Source organism: Rutilus rutilus (assembly GCF_951802725.1).
Source record: "Rutilus rutilus genome assembly, chromosome: 7".
Lineage (NCBI taxonomy): Eukaryota > Metazoa > Chordata > Actinopteri > Cypriniformes > Leuciscidae > Rutilus > Rutilus rutilus.
Genome location: NC_140221.1, coordinates 37,709,279 through 37,735,341, shown reverse-complemented (window position 1 = coordinate 37,735,341; position 26,063 = coordinate 37,709,279). Strand labels below are relative to the sequence as shown.

General features: G+C 39.6%; 1 protein-coding gene across 1 annotated transcript in view; it reads left to right on the top strand.

The window, feature by feature from the left end:
* The first annotated feature begins 18,169 nt into the window (after positions 1-18,169).
* The window catches only part of fam222aa (family with sequence similarity 222 member Aa), a 56,839-nt gene continuing 48,945 nt past the window's right edge, over positions 18,170-26,063 (top strand). Inside the window, exon 1 of the mRNA XM_084413612.1 lies at positions 18,170-18,645. The gene's annotated coding sequence lies outside the window, so the exon portion shown is untranslated. The remainder of the gene's footprint in view (positions 18,646-26,063) is intronic.

Below are 26,063 nucleotides of genomic sequence, written 5' to 3'. Positions count from 1 at the left end.
AGACAGGACACTGGTTCAGGCACAGAGGATCTTTCAGTGGGCATTATACAAAGTTATTTAGGGTCAGAAATGAGCAGGTGCCACTTCTGGGAAATTGTGAATGGGCATAGTTGAGAGTGGTCATTTTTTTAAATTATTGTTTTAATTATACACACACACACACACACACACATATATATATATATAGTATAATATATATAATGTATAGTTTATATATATATATATACATATTCAATTAATAAAAAAAAATAAAAAAATTACCACACTCAAATTTTATATATAATTTTATAAAAATGTATATAATATTTTTTTGTGATCTGAAACTTTTTCATTCAAACAAGTGCAAGTAGTCCGTGCAGTTGCTTAAATTCGAAATCTTTAGGATTTTTATTTATTTATTATTATTATTACTATTTTATTATAATTATTTTTAGCATTTTTATTCAGTTGGATTTTTTGTGCTAATATTGGTGTGATTGTTTTTATTCCTACATTGGTCTTGCCATTTTGCTTTATTAAAAAAACTCTTTTCAACTTAATGCTTAATTCCAAATTAGCCAGTCATGATTTAATTTAATTGCCATTTTCAAAACAAAGTCAGTCTATGTAAGTAAAGTATTTCGCATTATGTTGATAGTGTTTTGTACATTTCTCCTGGCAATTTTACATTTTATTTCTTCTATTGAAGAATAATGTGTTATTATTCTATAATAATATGTTATTATTCTATAATGTTCCCCCAACCCCCCAGGTAATTGGCCCAGGTTGGCATTCTACTTATTCCACTGATGTGAATATTGAATATAGAACTGCTGAGACAGAAGAAAGAAGAGTGGTAAAATGAGTAAAACGTGTACACTGGGAGGAAAAGGAAAGCGGGAGGTATGAGGGCAAGTGGAGTGCCAGACATCAAAATTGCATTGAGAGGAATGAAGCGCATGCGATAGAGAGCGAAAGAGAGAATCAAGCTTAATAACGGGCATAAACGGTATGCAGAGACACCCCTCCAACAGCCAAGTGACACAGTGAACTGCATGGAAGGGGGGCCAGCGGAAGAGCAAGCATGGAAATGAGCACCTGGAGCTTATTTATCTAAAAGCTTCTTTCAGCTCGCACTTTTTATGGCATAGCAGGAGCTGACTAGCAATAAAAACCACTTTGTGAATCAATTATGTCCCTGGAATGGTATATGGACTATTTAATTGTACAGCTCTCTATCCTGTAACTTTACTAATTGCACAGCACTTCCTTCAGCTGGGCTCCCCCTCGAGTACTGATTGCATGTTACTTCTTTCTTTCTGTTGTGTTTCTAGTCGTCTTCGTCTAATCTTGTTCTTGTTCTTCTCCATAAACCCCATTCCCAGAGGCAATATGGGGCAGGTAGTTAATAATGCACATATTTCAGACCAAGTGTTTCATGCTGAAAGTGAAGAGACTGTGACATTTCTTGTTTTATTCAGCTGCGAACCTATTCTGAGAAAAGCCTTCTAATAAGGCATAATTTTTGAGGTCACAAGTTCCCAGGTTCCCTTGAAGCATGTGCTGCCTTCTCTTTGCTGAAAGATGTTTCATGAATGACTTAATAAAAGTGCCAGCATGACCCTAATCAGGCACACAATGACCATAAGAATATCTTATTTTAGTCTCAAAGGAAAACTGAATTAGTTGAACTTAAATCTGCACAAAAGTTCAGAAACACTGCCATGACGAGTGACGACACGGGTCTGATTATGGGAACCCGGATAAAAAATTTGGTAACAGTTTACATTAGGGAACACATATTCACTATTAACTAGTTTTCCCTCAATTAACTCCCAATTACTGCTTATTGGTAAGGTAGTTGTTGTAGTGGTTATATGTTTAGGTATGGGGTAGAGTTAAATGGATAGTTCACCCAAAAATGAAAATTAGCCCATGATTTACTCACCCTCAAGTCATCCTAGGTGTATATGACATTCTTCTTTCAGACGAATACAATGGGAGTTATATAAAAAAATGCCCTGGCTCTTCCAAGCTTTGTAATGGTAGTGAATGGCTGTTTATGTTTTGAAGTCCATAAAAGTGAATCTATCCATCATAAAAGTGCTCCACACGGCTCCGGGGGGTTAATAAAGGCCTTCTGAAGCAAAGCAATGCGTTAGTGTAAGAAAAATATAGTAAAATAACTAGCTTCCAGCCAACTGAACATACGGATTCCACCTATAATGCCCCTTTTCACAATATGTAAAATAAGTCTCTGATGTCCCCAGAGTGTGTATGTGAAGTTTTAACTCAAAATACCCAACAGATAATTTTTTACAGCATGTTTAAATTGTCACTTTTTGGGGCTGAGAAAAATGCGTCACTTTAGTGTGTATGCCTTTAAATGCAAATGACCTGCTGCTGCCGGCACAGAGGGCGGAGCCTCATGAGCTCGCGCTCAGTGGCAGGACAATCTCATCTCACGGAATAATAATATTAAAACAGAAACTCGGAGTCGGACAATAATGCCTACAGAGCCAGAGAATATATGCTGTATGGAGATAGAACAGATATAGTTTAGTTTAATTACGGTTATAACATATTTGTCATCTGCTTTTATCCACTATTAATACAAGCCTGCTGTAGCGGACCCCGTCCGAATGATGGCCAAAAATATACTGATGAGTTCAATGAAGTTTATTGTACGTCACACAAAAGATGAAGCGTCAGTTTTACTCCAGAAAATCACTGTAAGAGCTGAATAAACACAATTATAAGAAGTGCGCATCAAAGTCTTAACCATAAACTCTCTCTCTCTCTCCCTTTCATTGTCATCAACATACACAGTGAATTACACAAAACATTCGTTACAACTAACAGTAAACAAATATATACACACCTTTTCAGGGGGTGCTTAATAAACTGGTAAACTTTATATCCGTAAAACGACTCGAAGAGCTGTCATAAAGTGCGCGCTCTCACGTTCATTTCTGCCGTGATCACTGATCAGTAACGTTAGGCCTATCGATCCGGAGACTGTAAGCTGTATCACCAACAGTTGGTACAGATCCATCCTCAAGGAACAACAAGAGTAAATGAAGAATGCTATGTTCATTCTTACATCCAACAACAAAACACCTCAATCGCTTAGAAGACAATCTTGTCGACAGCTGCTCCTGCGTTGAAACAATGGCGGACTGTGTACAGCTCACTCAGGGCGGGTCTATAAACTGCAGTGTCAGTCAACAGTTGTGGGAGGGGCTTTGTGATGTCCTCGTTTGGCGTTTGAAATGACCAGACTTTGGTAATATACTTTACTGTGATAACATGTTCAGGTAGGTCTCACATGTACAGCCGTAGAATACTGATAACAGACTAACTTCCCATTCGCGGGCTTAGTGCCAATGTTTTTTATCCATATAACGTATCACGGCAGTCGTACCACCATACGTCACTGTCGTAAACATTATACTAATGTTGTATACCTTAAACATTACAGGCTTGTGCAAAAGTACGTCACATTGCCCCGAATCTGAGAACGGGTGTTCTGAGACACTGCTTATGATTTATGGGGATTTTATCATTATAGTCTGGTTGTGTACACACACTGCCAACACAGATTTATGTAAAAAAAAAAAAAGTGAAAAGTGAATTTTGCAAGTCAAAGTGCAACTTGTACTGCTGATATTTACGCTACGCTATGACGCACTACGCTACTTGTGACGTCACAAGTTGTGCTTTAGGCGTACATTTTTTTTTTGGCCATTTGTCCGGAAGCTAGAATTTTACTTTGTAACGTGTTGAATATGAATATTTTTCTTACACAAACTCATCGCTTCGCTTCAGAAGGCATTTATTAACCCCCCTTAGCCATGTGGAGCACTTTTATGATGGATAGATGCACTTTTATGGACTTTAATGGCCATTCACTGCCATCATAAAGCTTGGAGGAGCCAGGACATTTTTTTTTATATAACTCCGATTGTATTCGTCTGAAAGTGTCAAAATGTCAAATACACCTAGGATGACTTAAGGGTGAGTAAATCATGGGCTAATTTTCATTTTTGGGTGAACTATCCCTTTAAGGGATGTAGAATATGGTCATTGCAAAATAAGGCATTAAAGGTTGTATCAGCGATTTCAGGCCCAAACATAAATTATCACATTCATTTAATCTTTCCTAACGATCCGCTAACTGCCCGCCCCATAAGCATGCCGTCAAAAATACCGACAGGGGTGGGTGTTGTGAGGTTTTCGCGTGCAGCCGTCATAGGCAGCCGTGCACGAGCGCAAAACCTCACAACCATAGATATCATATATAAATGCTAGATGTCTTATGGCGCAGTCACTTCCGGCATCATCGTTCGGCCATCTTGTCACAGTGCTCTGTGCATTAAGGTGAATGATCAGCACGCACACAAATCCTCTTATCTCGCTGAAATCTTGACGGATTTACAAACGGTTTGGTTTCTTACAAACGTTATTAACGTGGCTATAATTCCGAATGCTTGAACATGTATGTTATAATTTTTCATATGTATGCAGTGTATGTATGCAGTGTCATAACTACATCTCTGACGTTTATAACAAACCAAACCGTTTGAAAATCGGTAGAAAAATTAGCAAGTTATGGTTATTTAAAAGTACATGCACCATTGAAGTAGTGAGCGAGTACACTGTGGCAAGATGGCCGCCACGTGCGGACGTCGACCTCCATTGGCCAGCAGTGCGCACGAGACATCTAGCCTTTATATATGATATCTATGCTCACAACACCCACCCCTGTCGGTGATTGGTTGCTTATCGGCATGCTTATGGGGCGGGCAGCTAGCGGATCGTTAGGAAAGATTAGATGAATGTGATCATTTATGTTTGGGCCTGAAATCGCTGATACAACCTTTAATATGTACTTTATAAGTACTAACAAACAGCCAATATGCTAATATGCAACTAGTTAATAGTGAATATGTGTTCCCTAATCTAAAGTGTTACCAAAGTTTCTTCTTGAAAGTGATCAGATGCCCGTTTCAAACAGAGCAGAAGTAGATACCAAAGGCAAAGCAGGGCAGAACGTTCCTAGTTTGGACTTTGCACCTTTGCTATTGTATCCGTCTCAGCCTGCACCTATCATCTTTAAAAGACTGAGAGATGGAAAGAGATGATGACGCTCTGTGAGAGAGAGCAGAAGAGGGCACTTAAAATCCCAGATGGCAAAGAGGACCTGTCAGAATTAATGGTGCTGTATCAGGTGAGAAAGGAGGTGTGAAATTGGTCAGAGCAGAATGTTCTCCAAAATCACACATGATCAGTCTTCCTTTATCTGACCTCAGCGAGGGACAATAATGATGAACTGCACTCCTAAAATCACCCGATCATGGATCATAATGGAAAGTGCAATTCAATGCTCAATATTGCTTAAAATAGCCATACGTGAACCCATACAGTTTCTACAAAAATTACTGGTACACTTAAGCCATGAAAATGTCAGTATTTCATTGCATTAGATCAAGTGGAATCTGCAAACCAACAAGTTCAGAAATGTGCCCTAGCAAAGTAACCACTGGTTTAGTTTTAATGTGAACATGTGATCATAATTAATATAGGCCTATCTTAATTTAGAACAACATATGTATTGTTTTTTCAGTCATGCTTTAGATTAGGGTCCAATTCTAACTATTAACTAATTATTAACTATACGACTTTTGTCTCAATAAACAAATTACTGCTTATTGATAGTTAGTTAGTTGTTAAGTTTAGGTATTGGGTTGGAATTCAGTAGGATTAAGGGATGTAGAAGATGCTTATGCAGACTAAGGCATTAATATAACATATTAATTGTCGCATTGTGCTTTACTAATAAACAGACAATATCTTAGTATCTTAGTAATATGCATGCTAATAAGCCATGAGAATTGGACCCTAAACTAAACTGTTACCATTTTTTCTTATATGACAGGGCTGTTGAATGCTTGAATCTGATTAGTTGACGAACATTCACCTTTAACTTCACCTTCAACTCACCTTCATTTATATAGCGCTTTTAACAATATAGATTGTTTCAAAGCAGCTTCCCAGTGATAATAGGAAATTAAAGTAACATAGATTGTTTTGGCTTTACAGCAGCTCTAGAATAAAGTTATTGTCCAGCTAAAGTTAGTTTTGATTGATTCACTTCCGTTGCAAAGATCATTAGTTATTAACGACACCGTTCTAACAGAAAACCCTTAAGGCGCTCCGGCCCGCTCATTCGCACAACAAAAGTTATCATCTCCGCGTAAACTTCAAAAACGCGAATCTGTGAAAATGCTGACGACGTGCACATGCGTATTATGTGTTTAGTCTATAGGAATGCGCGTTTGAATATATATGTGCGCAGGCGTGTAGTCTTTCTTTACAAATTGCCCTCAATAAATTACTTGTCTGGCCTTAAATTATAATACAGAATTGTTTTATCGCTTCCGCATAGCCATGTGAACTGGAATTATTTTGACAAAGTTTTATCTGTACAGAGGTAAAGGGAAGGAGGAGGGGGCCTTCACAGGGGAGAGACTAGTTGACACTTCAGGACTGCGTTGTCGTCGTGTCCAGGCGCATGCACTTCATTAGTTCTGGATACGGCTTGGAAACGGCGGACTGCGGTAAACCTCGGGATAAACAGAGAGACTAATATTAGCGTAGACGCCATTCTTATGATGTAACGAGTACATCCGGATTTATGGGAAGTGTTCCCAGTTCCAGCTGACCTGATCAATGCAGCCTAACATTGAATTATAGAAGTTGATAATGTGTTATGTGTATGCTAGCTCAAAGAGATGTGTTTTTAGTCTAGATTTAAACTGACAGTGTGTCTGCTTTCCGGACAATGTTAGGAAGACTGTTCCAAAATTTTGGTGCTAAATAGGAAAAGGATCTACCACCAGCAGTCGATTTTAAAATTCTAGGTATTTTCAACTGGCCGGAATTTTGAGATCGCAATAGACGTGAAGGACTATAATGCGTTAAGAATTCGCTCAAGTACTGGGGAGCTAAACCATTTAGTGCTTTGTAAGTAATCAGCAATATTTTAAAATGTATACAATGTTTAATAGGGAGCCAATTCAGTGTTGACAGAACGGGGCTAATATAGTCATACTTCCTGGTTCTGGTAAGAACTCCAGCTGTTGCATTTTGGACCAGCTGTAGTTTGTTTATTGTGCGTGCAGGGCAACCACCATAAGTGCATTACAATAATCTAGCATTGATGACATGAACGCATGAACTAATTGTTCCGCATTTGTCACTGAGAGCATATGATGTAATTTATATATATTTTTAAGATGGAAGAATGTGGTTTTACAGATACTAGAAGCGTGACTTTCAAATGAAAGATTGGTATCAAAGAGCACACCCAGGTTCCTAACCGACTACGAAGACTTGACAGAGCAGCCATCAAGTGTTAGACAGTATTCTAGGTTATTACGTTTGGAAGTTTTTTGTCCATTAATTAGAATCTCTGTTTTTTCAGAATGAAGTAGTAGGAAATTACTTGTCATCCAGTTTTTTATATCAGCTATGCATTCCGTTCATTTTGTGAATTAGTAAGTTTTGTCAGTGCGTGAAGAAATATAAAGCTGAGTATCATCAGCATAACAGTGAAAACTAATCCAGGCAGGTCTTGACCGCATTATATGTCCATATCACTTCGCCAAATGATTTCAAAGGTCCTTACAGCCTACAACAGCAAAAGAACCAAAACCCACAACGACACTGACCAAGCGGATAAATAGTAAACAATATGATAAAAATGACAAATTATTTCTATGCCACAAAATTACGTTTTATTAAGTATGGAAAGCACATACTCTCTTTCTCCCGCTCTCTTTCCCACCAAACTCACACACATATACGGACACACTTGCACTGTTCTTGAAGCTGATAAACCTTTAGGGATATTGCAAATCTCTTATTTTATGTTCCACAGAAGAAAGTCAGTCTTACAGGTTTGAAATGACATGAGGGTGAGCAAATGATGACAGAATATTTATTTAAATATATTTATAATATAATATATATTTTTGGGTGGACTATCCTTGGCTTAAGAGTCCAAAAGCTTTTTAGAGCCAGTGACTGAATGTACCGCATCTTCCATTCATTGCATGTACAAAAAATGCATGTAGACTTTTATCATAATCTTCATTAATGTTAACCATTCCACCCTAACTACCTTACACTTGCTGTCAGACACAGAGATCTCTCATGTTGTCAGGCACACTAATGCTCCGTCCTCCGTTAAAAGTCCTTTTAAAAGAGCCAAGCATGATGCTGACACACGGCATGATGAAAAAAGCCTAAAAGGCCTGTTTCTGGCAGCTCTGTCCAAATCAGCTGCTGATTACAGAGAAAACTGGCAATTCACTGGTGGCTTCTGTCACAACGGAGACACTTGGTGTCTGCAAGAGTCTTTTCTGTGGGAGGACACAGCACTTGGTGTCGTGATCTTTTGTTCAGTTTTCTGGCCATGCGGTGCCTGTGACTTGGAGTTGTTTTGCATTTTAAAAGGAGATTGAGCTTTAGAAACATTTTAGCTGCTTTATTTTCAGCCCAGGTGGCATAATTTCCCTTCAAATTCACAGATAAAGGTAATCCAGGCTGAATTCACCTTTCCTCACAGGATGGCCTTATCTCATCAATATCCCTTTTGTTATCTTACCTGGATCACACCTGTCCCTTTGTTCTGCATTGGAAAGCCGGGGGAGTAAATGGCTTCCAACAGATTCTTCAGGTAAGCAGACCCGTCGGAGCCAGTGTGGGCTTTCACACCCAAAGGTTTAACACACACAAAGCCAAAATCCACCACAGTACAGCTCTTCGGTTAGACTATCAGGGAACACAATGTCATTGTCCCAATAAAACACCCTATCTCCATTTTCCATCTTAAATGCAAACTTTACCTATTGTAAAATTTCACTCATACTTAACGAGAGCCCCATATAACACGGTCTCCCTTTCTTGTGAAAGGGTGTTAAGATAAAATAATACGTTAAAAAGATTATAAAGTGACACTGGCACTATTTAAATAGTGAGAGATTAGGAGCACAATGGTGCCTTACACTGTGTCCTATCCAGGTGCAAAGTTTGCAGAGACAGGTAATTTGTCTGTCAAAAGAGACACAAAATTGAAAATGCTACGTGGCACATAATAGCCCATTAAAACATATTTGATATTTTATATACAAGTCGCATCTGGTTAGGGCACAGAGTTAAACTTGAGGACTTGAAATATGCCTATTCTTACTTCATTCAGCAAAGTGGAATACTAGCGCCACTCAAATGGAGTACACTCAATATTTGGATCTGCAGATGATAGAAGCCACCTACTTTTGTCGACATTCAAGGCAAGATGTTTGGCAGATCTCATCCAAAAATGAAAACACAATTAATAAATAAGTAATAACTATATTTAAGTTTACACATAACTTTTAATGTTATAAAAACATATCTGTGAGTATTGAATAAGGTGTGAATAAATAAACGCTCACCATCGCTGTCTTTTTTTATTTAAAGATACCATAGCACTTAATGAACATAAAATATGATCAGTCATGAAATAATACACAAATAAAGAGGGCATACATATTTAAATTAAAAGGGGAAAATTTAGCAATTGTAGATGTCCATAATAGTCCTAATAGGTCCACAGCTTGAAAGCCCTTGCTGTAACGTTGAGGCAGGAACGAAGCAGAGAGAAAATCCACATGCAAGCACTACTTTAATGAAACAAAAAGGAAATCCAGGGCAAACAATGGAACACGGAACTCAGGACAGGAACATGGAAACAGCTACAACGACCGACAGACAACAACTGAAGCACAGCGGTTTAAATACACAGGCAAACAAGCTAAACAAGATAAGGGGGCGGGGCTAATTAGGCAGAGCGGTGCAGGCTGTGCGGACCAGGCTGTGCGGACCAGGCTGTGCGGACCAGGCTGTGCGGACCAGGCTGTGCGGGCGGCCAGGGCGGACCAGGCAGTTCGGGGGACCATGGCGGCGCGGCCTCCATGGTCCTATCAAGGGACACACTGCCCCCCCCGAAAAAAATTCTCTTGAGGGCAGCTATGGGATTCTGTTCAGGAACAGGCAGCGGCCCAGAAACCGACACCAGCTCGGGAACAGGAACAGACACCGGCTCAGGAACAGGAACAGACAGCGTGGCGGCTGCCATCTTGTCCGGAGACACTGGCTCGGCAGGCGTGAACAGTCTCTGGATCGGCAGACGTGAACGGTCTCTGGATCGGCAGACGTGACTTGAGCGATCTCTGGATCGGCAGATGTGACGGGAGTGGTCTCTGGATCGGCAGACGTGACGTGAACAGTTGGCAGACGTGAACAGACTCTGGATCGGCAAACGTGACGTGAACAGTCTCCGGATTTGCAGGCGTGACGTGAAGAAGCTCAGGTTCAGGAACAGGCTCAGACTCAGGAACAGACGCGGTCTCAGGAACAGAAAGAGACTCAGGAAGCATGGAGGCGGCCATCTCTGCTGAGGGCTCAGGTTCAGGCGTGGCAGCAGCCATCTTTGCCGGAGACGATCTCTCAGGCGACGTGGCAGTGGCCATCTTTGCCATAGACGATCTCTTAGGCATGGCGGTGGCCATCTTTGCCGTAGACGATCTCTCAGGCGACGTGGCGGCGGCCATCTTTGCCATAGACGATCTCTTAGGCATGGCGGTGGCCATCTTTGCCGTAGACGATCTCTCAGGCGACGTGGCAGCGGCCATCCTGGGAACCAGAATCAGGCGTGGCCGCCTACTTGGCTGGAGATTCCTCTTTAATGCTGCTGGATTCATCTTTGGTCGGTCGTTCTGTAACGCTGAGGCAGGAACGAAGCGGAGAGAGAATCCACATGCAAGCACTACTTTAATGAAACAAACAGGAAATCCACACTGTAAAACATTTCTAACCCTCCCAAATCAAAAATTTCAAGTGACCGATAACATCTAAATTTTTCAATTGGCCCAAGTGAAATTCTGTAAATTATAAAATTAAATGTATAGATTTTCACTTGGGCCAATTGAAAAATTTAGATGTTATCGGTCACTTGAAATTTTTGATTTGGGAGGGTTAGAAATTTTTTACAGTGCAGGGCAAACAATGGAACTCAGGACAGGAACATGGAAACAGCTACAACGACCAACAAACAACAACTGAAGCACAGTGGTTTAAATACACAGGCAAACAAGCTAAACAAGATAACAAGGGGACGGGGCTAATTAGAAACACCTGGAGAGACTAAGAAGCAAGAAAAACTACAGAGGACTACAAAACATGGCACAGAACAGGAAATAACAAAAGTCCACACAAGACAAGGAGACCACAAGACAGGAATCATGACACTTGCAATGTTTCAAAATAAAGCTTAACTTTATTCTTGAACTGGATAATATTGGGTTTCCTTTCAGACAGCTTGCATTAATGGATGTTAAATTTTACATGTAATATGAGAATACTTAATATAAAATATGACTCCTGTCCATGCCATTTTTCCCACATCACGTCATCATTTGTCTTTTTATTGCAGAACAAGAACGTTACATGTACGTATGAAATATACAGAGGATTTACACAGTATACTTACTGATACAGTCATAGCAGCATTAATTGAAATAAACCAAATAAATTATCCAGGGAATAACATGAACAAGTATTCTTTACTTTAGTTTTGTCTTTTTTTATTTCTTACATATTTTATCTCAATATATTGCATCAGTTCAGTTTAAAAAGGTATGATGTAATATTATCTAAAATCTTCAGACAAAAAATTCTTCTAAGTATTATATGTGGATGTGATACTTTCAGTTGTCCACTACTCTTAAATAACTCTCACCAGGTCAATACTGTTATCATAGCCTACCAATTTCCAAAAAAAGGATTTGTTTCTAACAAGTGGCAAAATGGGACTACAGAGGCAGTCAGAGTTGTCGGAAGCTTAGCGGTGGTGACTTAGGGCGCTTTCACACTTGGTTCGATTGCCTGTTCCGAACCTGAGTTCGATTGCTCCCCCCTCCCCCTGCCCCCGATGGACTGTGTTCACATTATATTATTTCTATCCGAACCGCGGTACACTTGCGTCATCAGGCTGCAGCTGGCGTAATGGTGTTGCTTGGTAACCGCGAATGAAAAGGCGCCCAAATGGATAGACTTGCTCGGTTGACATTTTTTCTTCTTTTTTTTAACCTTTGGTTTTGTTTTCAACATAGACATACAGAAACACACTTGCATCTGTCTGCCGCAAAAATTCTGAAAACGTTTCAAAGACAGCGGGCTGTCCGCCGAAGACACATTATACGTCAACAATAGCGGTTCACTTCTGCGGTTTGGTTCGATTGCGTTCATATCAGCAGCGAACCGTACCCGAGTTCACATGAACCGTACCCGAGACCACCTTTTTAAGCGGACTCGAGTACGGTTCGCGGGTGCGCACCCGAGTTCGGAAGACAGCGTTCACATCATCCAAACGAACCGAACTCTGACGTCATTCGAACCCGGGTGCGCACCAAAAGTGCTAGTGTGAAAGCGCCCTTAGAAGTCGTGGGACCATGGTGTAGTTTGTTAGCTTTTTACTGGCGACTTTATTTAGGCTTCAAAATTCATAAAAGTTGTGTTCATCTGTGAAAATTATCTTGATGGTCTAAACGTGCAAGTATCACAAACTTTTGGCTTGCTTAGTTGGGGACATTTAATATTCAACAATATTATTGATATTCCTGCATTGACACCATTATATGAGAACTGAACTGAGTTCTGTTTTCTCCAGAGTGGCTAGATATATAAATAAACTAAATTAATAACTTTTTTACAACAAAAATTAACCATCACTGAACTTACTTATTCTGGACTATATCGCTATTTTCTTCTATATAGAAACAAACTTTGGTGCATTATTTTCCTGTTATCACTGTAAAGCTGCTTTAAAACAATCTGTATTGTAAAAAGCGCTATATAAATAAAGGTGACTTGACTTGACTTGATCACAGAGCTTGTTTTTTTTTGCGATAATCCAAAAAGCCTATGGAAAAATCCTATTGAGTTTTAGGGAATCAGTGTGATGCCAACTGCTGGTACAAAGTGATGTCATAGCTGCACCAATCTATTAGTGAAAGTTTAAAATTAATATTGGACACACCCCACAAGAAGTTGAAGTGGAATTTAAATTGAAATTACATATTGACTGAATTGTAATTAAAAGTTATCTATCTATAGATAACTTTATCTAGATAACATCTATTGTAATTCTGCATCATGTTTGGTATCGTAATTCAAATTCAGGAACTGAATTGAAATAATATTATCAATTCAGTTCTGGATGGTGCACAACCCTGGAAGAAGGCATGTCTGGAAAGATTAGTAGAGTAGTACCACTGAGATGGACTGAAATGAAAAATGATAGTTTGGATCATTTTTAAATTTCTATTGACAACAACTCCGTCATTATAGCAAGTAAGTAAGTAAGTACATTTAGTTTATAAAGTACATTCACACATAGCATAAAACTGACCAAAGTGCTGTACAGTGAATTATATAATTAAATATATAATATAATTATATAATTTAATTATATTAATATAATTTCTAGAGGTTCTGCCTTTTAAATGTGTTCAAATTAACAAACACCTCAATTAAGTGCACTTGTGCTGCTGACTTCCATGGAAAACATACATCTCTCTTTGACCTTTACTGCTGAGCCTGAGGCCACACAGCGGCATCAGCCACCTGCAGTGTGTGTGTGTGTGTGTGTGTGTGTGTGATACCTATGACCCTAAACCCGACTCCCTATTTCTCAATCTCATCAGATCACATCAGCAGCTCTTTTTTTCAGCTTGATATCTATTTGCCCTTGCCCTCCTCCATGCTCTCCATCATCACATTGCCTTCTCGCTCTCAATCTCTCTCTTTCTCGCTCCCTCATTCTCTTTCTGTGTCCTCTGACCACCTGACACCTTTTCAGATCCTGTTGGCAGACAGCACACGTTTCACCTGGCAGAGGAATTCAGTGATCCAGCCCTATCGATGGCAGATAAATCAATGTTATCTCTTTTCCCCATGCCTCTGTTTCCATCGATTTCTTTCTGTTACCTTGCAGTTTGTGAAGACTCGAACCTTGCTCAATTAAACTGCCTTACTTCGCCAAAGGAACAAACCGAAACATAAGGCTGAGGACAAGATGAGGAGAGAAAGATCAAGGAAGAGGGTAAAGGAGGGTTGCCTCTGTTCAGATTCAATTCCTCAATGCAGCAGAAATGTCAAGTGACAGTTTTGTTAGAATGAGCAGTTTATCCAAAGGACAGATGGGACATTTTGCCATTGTGCAAGCTGGTGAGTCATACAGTATAAATGCTATTTACTGAGACAATCTTTCTGTATAGTAAAATCTCATCCATCAGAGAGCAGAAAGATGTAAGTCTATTTCACCCACATGCACTGATTTTGTCCACAGCCACAAATAACATTGGAGAGACCAGGGCCAGTTGTCATACGTTTACTCTGAATTGAGTTTATTTCTGTACCGTTAAGTCTTCCCAGACAGCAACGGCCCAGATAAGGCCCACATCTGGTGCGCGTGGAATCCACATGCACCAGATGTGGCCCTGATCTGGGCCGATACTATTTTGCTGTCTGGGTTTGCAATGTAAAAAAAAAAAAATTTATAATAATAAACATATGGTGACCTGTAGTGGGGCATGTTGTCTCAGTGGAAAAGGCTTTTTTGTGTTTATAAAACAAAACAACACTTGAGACAACAAAGAGAAACTTTACAGTACAAAAAATATCAAACCATTGTTTTGATAAGCAATAATTGTTATCAATATTAAATTACAACATATGAAACGTCACAACTTGCCCCATTTATGAACTTACCTTTGTGACAAGCACAAATCCACTTTAATACTCAAAATGATTTGTCTAAAACAATGAGCTTTGAGTGTACTTTGACAAAACAACCAGTTTTTCATAGAAACTAAAGATATTTTGTGTGTGTGTGTGTGTGTGTGTGTGTGTGTGTGTGTGTGAAGTATCATTGGAAAAAAATCCTTTTATCTTTCAGGTTCTCAACAAGACTCCATATAGGGCTGCACGATATTGGAAAAAAAATACATTGCGATATTTTTTTCCCCAACGATATATATCGCGATATTGCGAGCCATCAATCCAGGCTAAAGTCAATAATTACCATTCCATGTTATTAATAATTTCACTAATAAGCAAGCTTCATTACAAGTAAAAAAAAGGCCACTTAATATTTTATTCCAGAAACATATTTCTCTCAGAATTCGGTGAACGTTCTTCACAGGACCTAACGTTCTTCAGGTTCTAGGACCCGAAAAATTATGTTTTCTGTGCTGATTCAGTGACGCGTTCATGTAAACGGCACCTATAACCAGCAAAAGTAATGATTAATAATATGTAAAATATTGCGATGTGACATTTTAATTGTTTATTAATAAACAAGTGTTTTCTGTAAAGATTAAGTTGACAATACTGACTCGCGATCTTCGCAGCAGTGATCGGGAGAAATGCACTTTTCATACAGATTAGTCTATTATTTTTTTTTTTTAATGGTTCTGTTTAAAAGTAGAGATTTCTATTTTATTATTATTATTATTATTATTATTAGGTGTGTGAGGCGAGTAGGCTACCTTTTATGCTGAGTTGCGGTTCATGGATGATAGCTTATAATCTCCAGTTCAGGCGCTGGCTGCTATTTAATATTTATTTATTAAATCCAGGAAATTGGATAATGAAATACTGATTAAAATTAAGATACAATTAATACGAAACGAAATTCGTTTTAAAGAAAGGCTTTGTGCTTTCTGTTTGAGGTATCTGTGAAAGTTTTAAAGCAGTCTTTTACTGCCGCTTTCATAACGGTCGCGTCCTTAATAACATTGTTTTTTCCTCATAAATGCGAACACGAAAAATAAACGACTTTAAAAAAAAAAAAACATCCACAACTTTATAACACTCCAGCAAAGTAGCCTACCTCTTTTTGGTCAACATCCTCCTTTTTGTAGACGAAATAGGCTAGTCCCAAATAGCTGACTGAATTTTGACTTTTTTGCGGCGGATCCTCTTCGTAGCGCATTTTTAGCTATAGGATTGCCAGTGAATGTTGGCTGTGAGCGGTGAGCTGCGGCACAGCGAACCAATCACTGTGCAGGCACGCGGAACGCGTATGTCACCCCAGCAAAAAGCCATACAACAATCTCGTGTTTACTGTGTGCTACTAACGTTACCCTTCACATCGCATGTTCCGGCGATGTGACTATCGCTCATTCGCACATCGCGATGTCGATGTTAAAACAGAATATCGTTCAGCCCTAACTCCATATCATATTACTGTAGACTGATTAAAAACTAAACTAGTTTCACACTGACCCAACAGGGATGACTGCTGGGCTGATTTCAGATGTGAAAGGCATAGAAAGGCATTAGTCAGAGCTGCAGTCTCCTGTCAGAATTCTTCCTTAGGCCTTCAGCTTCTTCCTATAAGAACATCCTATAGGATCAGGCCTTCTTAATATAATTCTGATGTTTTCAATGTCAGACAGTCAGATTCACTGAAGCTTAACGGAGAGGTTACAATACTTTGAAAAAGACTAAACTATATTTTTACAGAATAGAATAAAATAGCTTATTATTAGAATAGCTATTTTTATTATTATTATGATACAGCTATTTTTTATTCTTATTATTAGAATAGCTGTAGCCCAATTATTGTTTTCTTTCATTTCCACTCTTTCCTTTACCTGGTAACATGCAATCTCATCTCTCTGAGAACAATCCATCGGTAATAATCAATTGAGCTCCAGCTATGACATGCGTGTGGGAGAGCATTTTATCTGTTGATTCCATAGGCAGATGACTCGACTAACGGATTCCGCACGTGTTTGCTCAGGTTTGATTAGAGTGGACGCAATTTGCAATGAAGATTGAACGCGAGCAGTCTGGCTGCATGAGCGCGCATAAAGCTAATGAATTATGTATGCGCGAGACAAAACAAATGTGTCAAATGTCATATTACACTGGATAATTTCCCACTGGCTGAAAAGCAGCATTTGAAAACGAGATAAGGCCTTATGCAAGAAACGGTGGACGGAAACAGCAACTGCATAAAAGTAATTCTAGTGCTTTGATTATTTTTTAAAATAGTCTATTTAGTAGTAGCCTACTTCGATATTAACGAGTAGACAGGTCATATGGCACACAGCCTACTTTACCACATTAAGTTAACAGTTAGGCTAACGTTACAAGCCTACAAATGTATGAGAATACAGCCTTTATGGGGTCAAAGTATACGAGTATACTATCCTATAAGAATATTTCTAACTGACCCTGTTGTGTATGTCAATAAATAGTTCACCTTTTTTTTGTTATTGGTTGCCGCGGGTGCCTATAACCGTTGTTAAAGCCGTCCCCAGTTTCACAAGATCACTGTCCAGTCCCTGAGCGTTTATAATTTCTCAAATAATAAATTTGACGTTTGGACGCTGACAGCGTCACCGTGGTAACAGCCCTCAATTACCCATGATTGGCCGACCCGTGGGAATATTTAAATTCCCCCTAAGCGCTGATTGGCTGGTGGGCGGTCGGTGGAGCCGTGAGAGTCTGCACCGTTCCGGGTTATTGTCAGTCTTGGCAGCCCGGCGCAGGGGGTGAGGCGCAGTGCCTATGAGAGAGTCACATAGACGCGGAATATTGACAAATTATTGATTTAAGTTAATTAATTCTTGCTTGATATTAATATGAACAAGAGCTGCAACCTTTGGACTCCTTCAGAGGAATAATTAGACGGACGTCGGAGTTGAAATCGCGACGGAAGGTTTCCGAGCAAGGGGATGAAGAAAACCGCTGGAAGTGAACGGTGATTTCTCTTTTCCCCAGGATTAAACGGCGTATACTAAATTCCCGCACCTGCTGTTCTTTTCAAGGAATATCGCCTTAAACACAACGAGGGCTTTCTAGTATATTCCGTGGATAAAACATTCCTCTTGATTGTATACGCCAAAGTCTGTTCGCTGTTTTGGATTTAAGGACGTTTGCGAATCGCAGTTTATTTAATTGGCAAAGCACTTATTTATTTATCGGATTCGTGTCAGCAGAAAAGCTGTCGTTATTGCTGGAGTTTGCAATTTCCTACTAAGCCTTACTCGGAGATTATTCCAGTAAGTAAACGGGTAAAGAAAAATCCTGACCGACGGAATCATTTACGATAGTTCAAAACGCAGTTAACGGAGCGCAGTTGACAGACGGCGTTTTTTGTGAGGACGGAACAGCTCCTCACTTGACCCGCTGTCGCCTATTTAACAAAAACACAGATCGGATTCGTTGAAAAACAAGAAGACATTTTAACCTAAAGTCAAGCAAAAACTGCCCAACGATCCTGCAGAAGAAGCTGTTTTTGGATGACTTTTCCTTTTTTTTTACGCGCGTGAAAAACGCATATAAAAGGAACTCATAATAAGTCAACTGAATATACCAGGGATTATATATTTTTCCACTTCATCTAAGAACAGAATGAGATATTATTGATTTTTTTTTTTTCTCACTCGTTTGCCCTCTTCTGTTCTTTCGGCCGCTTTACGTTCCCACAGTCCTGTCATCACAAACCTGCATGGAAATCTAGTCAGCACCACAGAGCGATTTATGGTAAATATACTCTCCCCTACTCATCATTTCAGCTTTTATTGATCTTTCAATGAAAATATGCATGTTAAAGACCTATTGTTTTACCCATAATTAGCCTACTGTTTTTTAAGTACGCAGCTGTCACAATTTAACGCTCTTCGAGACGTAGCCTACACTTCAATCAAGTCGCAGTAGTCTAATACAGTAGATTAATGTAGTGCCCTTTCAAAAATGTTATATCTTTTTAAAAAGTATTGTTAAAAATATATATATTTAAAATAGCAGTCGTGGTTCATACTACAGTTTTATTATGATAACAATAACTTTAGCGACTAGCCTATAGCCTAGTGATTTTGTAGTTGTTGAAAAAAACAAACAGTTTAATACACAGTTAAACTCCCTTTGAGCGTTAAATTATCAAAGAAGTGTATAGTTACAGTGCAACTAGTGAAATCTCTATAATGCAAAATGTGTGATGGCAACTTTGACTATAAGCAACAGAATCGCCTTTGACTGGATGGTGATTTTCAGCAATGATTAGCTTCATTTGAATAACGCTCCACGTTTGTCGTCATTTAATCGTGTGAAGTGACATCGGGTGGCGTCTTTTAGGCCCCTGGCAGAACATACAACCTTTGTTTCAAGGTTTTACCTGCAATAAATAAAGGAAGTGCAGTAAAAATGGAGGTGTCGGGCACTGAATGGCTCCAGGACGCGCTTTGATGTTCACTATGGCTGTTTTTAAAGAGTAGGCTATAGCCTACGCTGACAGGATGAATGCGCTCAAAGCATAAAATCTGGTTACAACACGATGGCAGGCGAGAGGATCTGAATAAAAGGTGTGAAAGTCTTTTCCAGCACCTCCTCGTCTTAGTTGCAGCACAGAGTGTGTCAATGATTTCCTTTATGACTTAATCTCTAACTACTGAATTTAAATAGCAGTGCGGTAGCTTTAGTGGTTAAAGTTCTGGTCTGGTAAGTGAAGGGTTAGGTTCAAGTTATCACAGTTGTGCCCTTGTGCAAGGCACTTAACCTCAGGTTGCCTCAGGAGCACTGGCCCCCTGAAATGTTTTGGGTAAAAGGAGACTTTGACTTTCAGGAGGGGCTCATGGCAAGATGTGGAAAGTTTGATTGATTAAAATGCTTTGTTTAGGGCCCATTTGGATGGCGGGCTTGGGCGTCAACAGGCTTTTCATGTTAAGCTATTATCCTAGCACTCGGATGTCAGCTGTTCCTTCTCCATGCATCGTTTGCAGTTTCCAAGAACTGACGTTTTGCATATCCTATCTCTATGAAATCTAATCGGTGAACCCTCTGATACTGGCTAAACTGCAGCCTGGGTTTTATTTGTCCACGAAGGCAGATCAGTTAAACCTAAACAAATGTTGTGTTTTTATTATCAGAGACTTTAACCCACTATTTGCAGTCTTTCTGAGATTAACAACAATAGTTTTTTCAGGTCCCCTGGGTTTGGCCCACCCTGAATTTCCTAAACTAAGGTTCTTTATCAGTATCAGTGTTTCCATGAAGAACCTATAGCATTCAGAGAATATTTCCATTACACAAAAGTTTCTTTTTTAATGGAAAAGGGTTCTTTAGATTTAGATTATTAAAATCTTCACACTGAAAACAATGGTTCTCTGTTCACCGAATGGTTCTTTGGAGAACCCCAAATGGTTATTCTATGGTATTGTTGCAAAAAACCCACATTTTGCAACCTTTATTTTTTAAGAGTGTTTGGCACCTTAAATCTTAAGAGCTGGAGCCGTGCTGCTTTTTATGCTTGAGATATGTTAGTCCTTGGACAATCAATATCTAATGCAAAACAGCCTGAACTGAGGCGTTTTTTTTTATATTAATTTATTCTTGAAGGCAAGTAGTTTAACATTGCAAAATAAGTAGCTGATTAAAAAAAACCTTTATATTTAAGACTGGTGTGAGTATGTATATTGATTGTCTGTCAGAAAAGAGTTTTTTTTCTCCCCCATACATCACAATTTAAATCTCACGAGGCCCCCCGTCATTTCTCCGCTGCTCTGACTAATGCGATTGGCCCCCTGCTCCATGGTGGACGTTCCACTCTGCAAGTCATCACTCTGGAGGCTTAGGGCTCTGGCTCTTAGCTCGGCTCCAGCATGTGGTCTTCCTCGGGGCCTGGCAGCCTCATTACCCCAGCAGAGTCCCTCACTCTGAGGGCTGCGACTCCCTCCACCCGTGGAGACAGCACCTGTCAAGGAGTATGCTCACCACTCTATTGAATAAAACATTCAGTGATGTACGAGTGGAAAAGTTCACCTCCGGGGGCCAGAGTTGCCTCATTTCCTACTCCTGCTGCACATCCGTGACCCGCTGAGCAAATTGGCCCGGTATTAGCTCTGTGGCTCGATCTCACCTAAACAAATAGAGCTTCCAGCATAATGCTAATCTCAACTGAGCCGAGCGTGCGTGGGGGAGAGGGGGAGATAGCTGGTGGCGAGATGGTATGGTCTAATATTTAGGTCACTGAATTGTCTTAGCATTGTTTCTCATTTTTCATAGCTTATTTAATTTTTCCGTTTTGTCAGTTTCTTGTTTTTGTTGACTTTTTCCACATCTGATTCAATCACATTGGCACATTTGCACACGTTATTAGATTTGAGTCAAACTTGCATTTTTCCTTGTGTGCTGTAGGTACTTTCCACACAAAGTCATTCCGAACAGTTTGACGATAGAAAACTGATGGCAAGATGTTTTGGAAGGATTTCATGCCCTGAAAGCCATCAAAAAAAAAGAAGAAAAAAAAAGTTTATTGTTCCACCGTCAGCAGAAAGGTTTCTCTTGATGGAGAAACGCTGTTTGGGCTCAATTCAACTTCTGCTTACCTTATTGAGCGGGAAAGATCTTAATGAGATTAAATCAAGAGCGAATTTCCAGAGGTATGACGTTAAACTCGTACCCGTTTCACCGTTTCTGCCTCTGCCGCAGATGTTGATGGATAGTTTAATTTCAGAAGGATATTATTAAAGAAGTGTGCGCTGTTCATTTGAATATAGAGATAAGTATGTAGATTGATTGATTGATGGCCATGGGGTGAAATCACTCGACCGTTTTCTTATTAAAACCAGGGAGAGCGAGGGCTTCGCTCATGAATATCGTTATATTAGCAAAACTTTAATTTCCTGCCTTATATATGAATCTGTTTTTAGGTATTGTCTCAGCTAGTATAGTCCTAGTAGTATAATGAAACCTTTCTGTCTAGAAATTGATAACAGTGAGTAGCCTGCATACACATTCTGTTCTTTAACCATAGGCTTTTACAGTAACACATCTTTCAGAGCTGAAATGAACATGTGGCCTAATACAAGCACTCTTGCGTTTAACCCCCATTCCTTTTTTTTCAGGCGGGTTGGTAGAGCAGTTAGATGGATGGATGGGGCAGGACATGGTCCTTGAACTTATGTCTGTGGAGCGTCCAAACAGTGGGTCATTAGGTGCAAACATCTCTCTATCTCTCAAGGCTTGGGGCACGGCCTCATTCTTATATGCTAGTTTTGATGGGACGATTGAAGTATAGTAAGTTCATGTAAGAAGGAAACATGCACATGTAGGCTAGGTGATTGGTTTTGTTTATGGGATTTGTGTGTTGTTTAATTCCCTTTTTGTTGTTTTCTGGTAATGTTCAAGAGGTCATTGCCATCTAAACCATATGTTTGCCTTCTTTTGAGGTTCAGTTGAATTTTAACCCAGGTTAGGGGAGGGTGTGGGGTGAGGCGGGACCTGATATCGACCTTGTCCCATATTCAGCTGTCGCCCATGGTATTGTTCAAAATGGAAGCCCTGGTACCCAGATAGCACACACAAAAAGTGTCTAAACTTACTGGTCCCTTTTACCTTCACCAAAAGAATGGGTCTCCATCTTGTGCATTTTTTTTAAATCACTGGTACTTTGAAAAATGAATAGACCAATTTACCGTGGCTGCTGAGAAATATAGAATAGAACAGAGTGTCAAAAGAAAATGTCTTTGTTAGTTGTGAAAGTGCGGTGAATGGATTGTGAATGCTCCTGTCTCACTGCTCTCCTACAGAGCTCCTCCTGCGAGTATTGAGTGTTAAGGAGGTGCCATTGTTCCGGAAGAGCTATTATTTCTGTGCCCCTGGTAATCCACAATTCCTATCCTCTCTCCCCCACTCCATTCCCCTAGCCGTTCGTACAATGCTAATGTTCCCAACATCTGTTAACGCGCAACACCTGCGGTGGAGGCTGTTTGATTCCTTCTTCTTTATGGCATTCCTTTCTCCCCTGTCGCTACATAAAAGGCTCAGCCCGTGTTGCTTTCGTAGGTGATATTGATTAAAAGTGTCGGGAAGAAAATCCAAGCATGGAAATGGTGTCAAGATGCGCCACTCTAAATGGAATTTCAGGATAACTTGTGTGGTTGTTGTTTACTTGACCTTTGCTTTGCTGCAGTTTCAATTTCACCAGCTTTATCCTCATCCAAATGAGACGCTGCTGGGCTGCAGCTTGTTGATTTAGCCCTTCCGAGGTCCTTCCTTCTCTGGCATCTCTGCAATTTCAAGGAGATGATGATTTCACAAATCTTATTGAAGGTTTTGCCTTCTCCGTAGTTCTCAAAACACTGGAATCAGCAGATTTTTTTGGGAAAGGCCAGAATCTCCTCTTTTTACATTCTGTTGAGGATGGAGCAACAGTGAAACACTTGAAAGTTTTTTTGATTGTGGGATACTCTGATTGTGCTTAGTATAAAATCATGTCTTGTGATTCATGAAAATTATTAACAAGATCATATTGTGTGTGTGGATAATTGCTGTTGAACACATTTAATTAAATGAGTGATTTTTAACATTGGCCAATTTTGATGACGTCAATGTAATTAATGAATTGTTTATATAGTCGGTGGAGGGATTAGAGAATTTAGCACACTGAAGAAGGCCTGCGAGCCGAAACGTCTGTTGTATTATTCCCATGTGAAAAATGTGCAATAAAGTGAATTTTGAGTGCAGATCACAGCTAGGCTATATTCTTGAACGCTTGAAACTCTCTTTGAGCATTTGAAGGAGCTGTTTTTCCCCTTTCAGGCTAAGAGAGTTACCTGTGGCATGTTGTTCAATTAATGGCTCTGAGTGCAGTGGAAGAATGGCAGATTAAATGGTGTACAGCTTCACATCCTCTCTGCTTCATAGCTAATCACACTAGCGAACAGGAATCATATTCAAAGAGCGCCCCTTTGAAGGGCAAATTGTTCTCCCTAAAAACAAACGGCTGTGTAATCGGCCTCCTGGGTAAATTGATTTCCTGCTGGTGGACAGTGGGGGATGCTGGGAAAGTGGCCCTGCTCGCTGCTCCTAAAAGACTGAAAAGTTTGCTTGGGCATCAGTCATTGAGAATTACGGGAGGGTGTTTTTTTTTAAAAGAACTTTTCTGGAGAATTCATAGTGCATCCTGTTTCTCCTTGTAAAGGGAGCAGTTCAATTTCCATGAGTTACGGCTTAGTGTTTTCAGTTAGTTTCTTTGTACTCCCTTCACTGTTGTTTCTCTGCCAGCATAATTCAGCGAAATGCTTTCAGTGGTAGCTCTGTTATATGCCGTTGCAGATATCTTTTTTCTTTACCCCATTTTTGCGAAAGATTTGGGTAATATCCTGATTCTCATACCATCCCATGGTTCATTTCATCATTGTGACATGCTGTAATGAAACCATCGTTGCAATCCAAAGCTGCGGTGTTTAGACTATATTTTTCTCCATTACTTAAAGGGATGGTTCACCCAAAAAACCAATGTTTCTCCAAACACAAAAAGCGACGTTTGTATTGCACTTTTACATACAATAAAAGCATACATCTATGTGCTGTTCTCTCCACCCATAAGGCCTATAAACTTTTAAATTAGACTTTTTTTCTTTCTTTTAAAAACTTTCTCACAGTGTTTTGTCCACATTCAAGTTTTGTTTTGACAAACTTTGCATGTCTAGTAAAAAAAAAATACTATTTTTATTTTCCTATCTGATTGATTAAATTTCTAATTTCGTTACATTAAAATCTGAGCTACAATTTTGCACCCTGTTTGCTATCTCAGTACAAACTCATTTAAAAAATGTTTTTGCCCCTTTTGGAGTTGAACAGCCCTTGGTAACCATATGCTTTCATCTTTTTTCTTCACATTCTTCAAAATATTTTTTGTATTCAGGGTATTAGGGGTGCACGATATTGAAGAAAAATGTGATCTGCGATAACTTAATGTGAACTGCGATACAGTTATACAATACATACAGTTTGGAATAACATGAAGGTGAATAAATGACAATGGAATTGTAACTTTTGCTTTAATCATTTCTTTAAGGCCTGTTTGTGTTTCCTGTGCTGATTTGTAATATTTGCAACCTAGTATGCTCACCACAAGTGTTACATCTCTCACAATCTCTCACAACACAAGTGTTGTCATCTCACAATCTCTCTCGACTTGAAATCCATAGCTTATCTTGGATCATTACAATGCTCCTGTTGACCCTTAAACTATGTCAACCCTGTTATTATTAAGAACGGTGTTATTGTTTAAACATATGGAGCTCACTGATAGGACATGACACATGCATGAGACATGGGCTTACTGCATCACAAAACAGAGGGCCTGGTGTTCTCACGAAGTGGAAAGTTCTCCTAATCCCCCATGAGGGTAAGACAGACTGCCCTGGAAGTCAAAGCTCAATTATCCTTTCCAAGGATCCTCTCCTTTCCAATTATCCTTTCCAATAGAATGCCTATCTTCTGTATTTAGTGCTATTGAAAGAGACATATACACAGCAAATGATATGTGAAACGTTAACTTTAACGTTAAGGTACAATGAACAGTGTAGACGTATTTATTCGCCTCTATTTACTAGCAAGGTTGTCTGATGGAGGGTGTGACCAATATCATACTCCCACTGCGCTTCTGAGTTTTATTTATTAACATTGTGGTGGGCAGCCTTTAAAGTAGGGGGGAAAAAATTGTGCTTGCGTTATTTTTCCAACATATTAAGGCTATTAAAATGTAATGAGAGCCTTAGACTGTGACCTGTTTACAAATCCTGTTTATTTTACTGCCAGGGAAAATGGGTTTTGTCATGTGGTGTGGTTGAAAGTTTAACACTTTTAATTATACTCTTAACCGTGGCCACAAAGACAAAAGTTGATTCTGTTCGCATTCAAAGCGGGTTACGATTTGAATGCGAGTGACAATGAACAAAAGTGTCATTGGCGGTGACTTAGATTGTCATGAATCTCTTCAAATACTATGCAATCTATATTGTTCATGCCATGCGTTTCATAAAGGCAGTTAGTCAGCTTGTAGTGTATTCGAGAGGTAATGAAATTTCCACCGACTGCAGGAAACAATGCCTTCGGCCTCGGCCGTTTGCGATTAGCAATCCCACACCCCTGCTGGCGACTTCACGCTGTGTGCT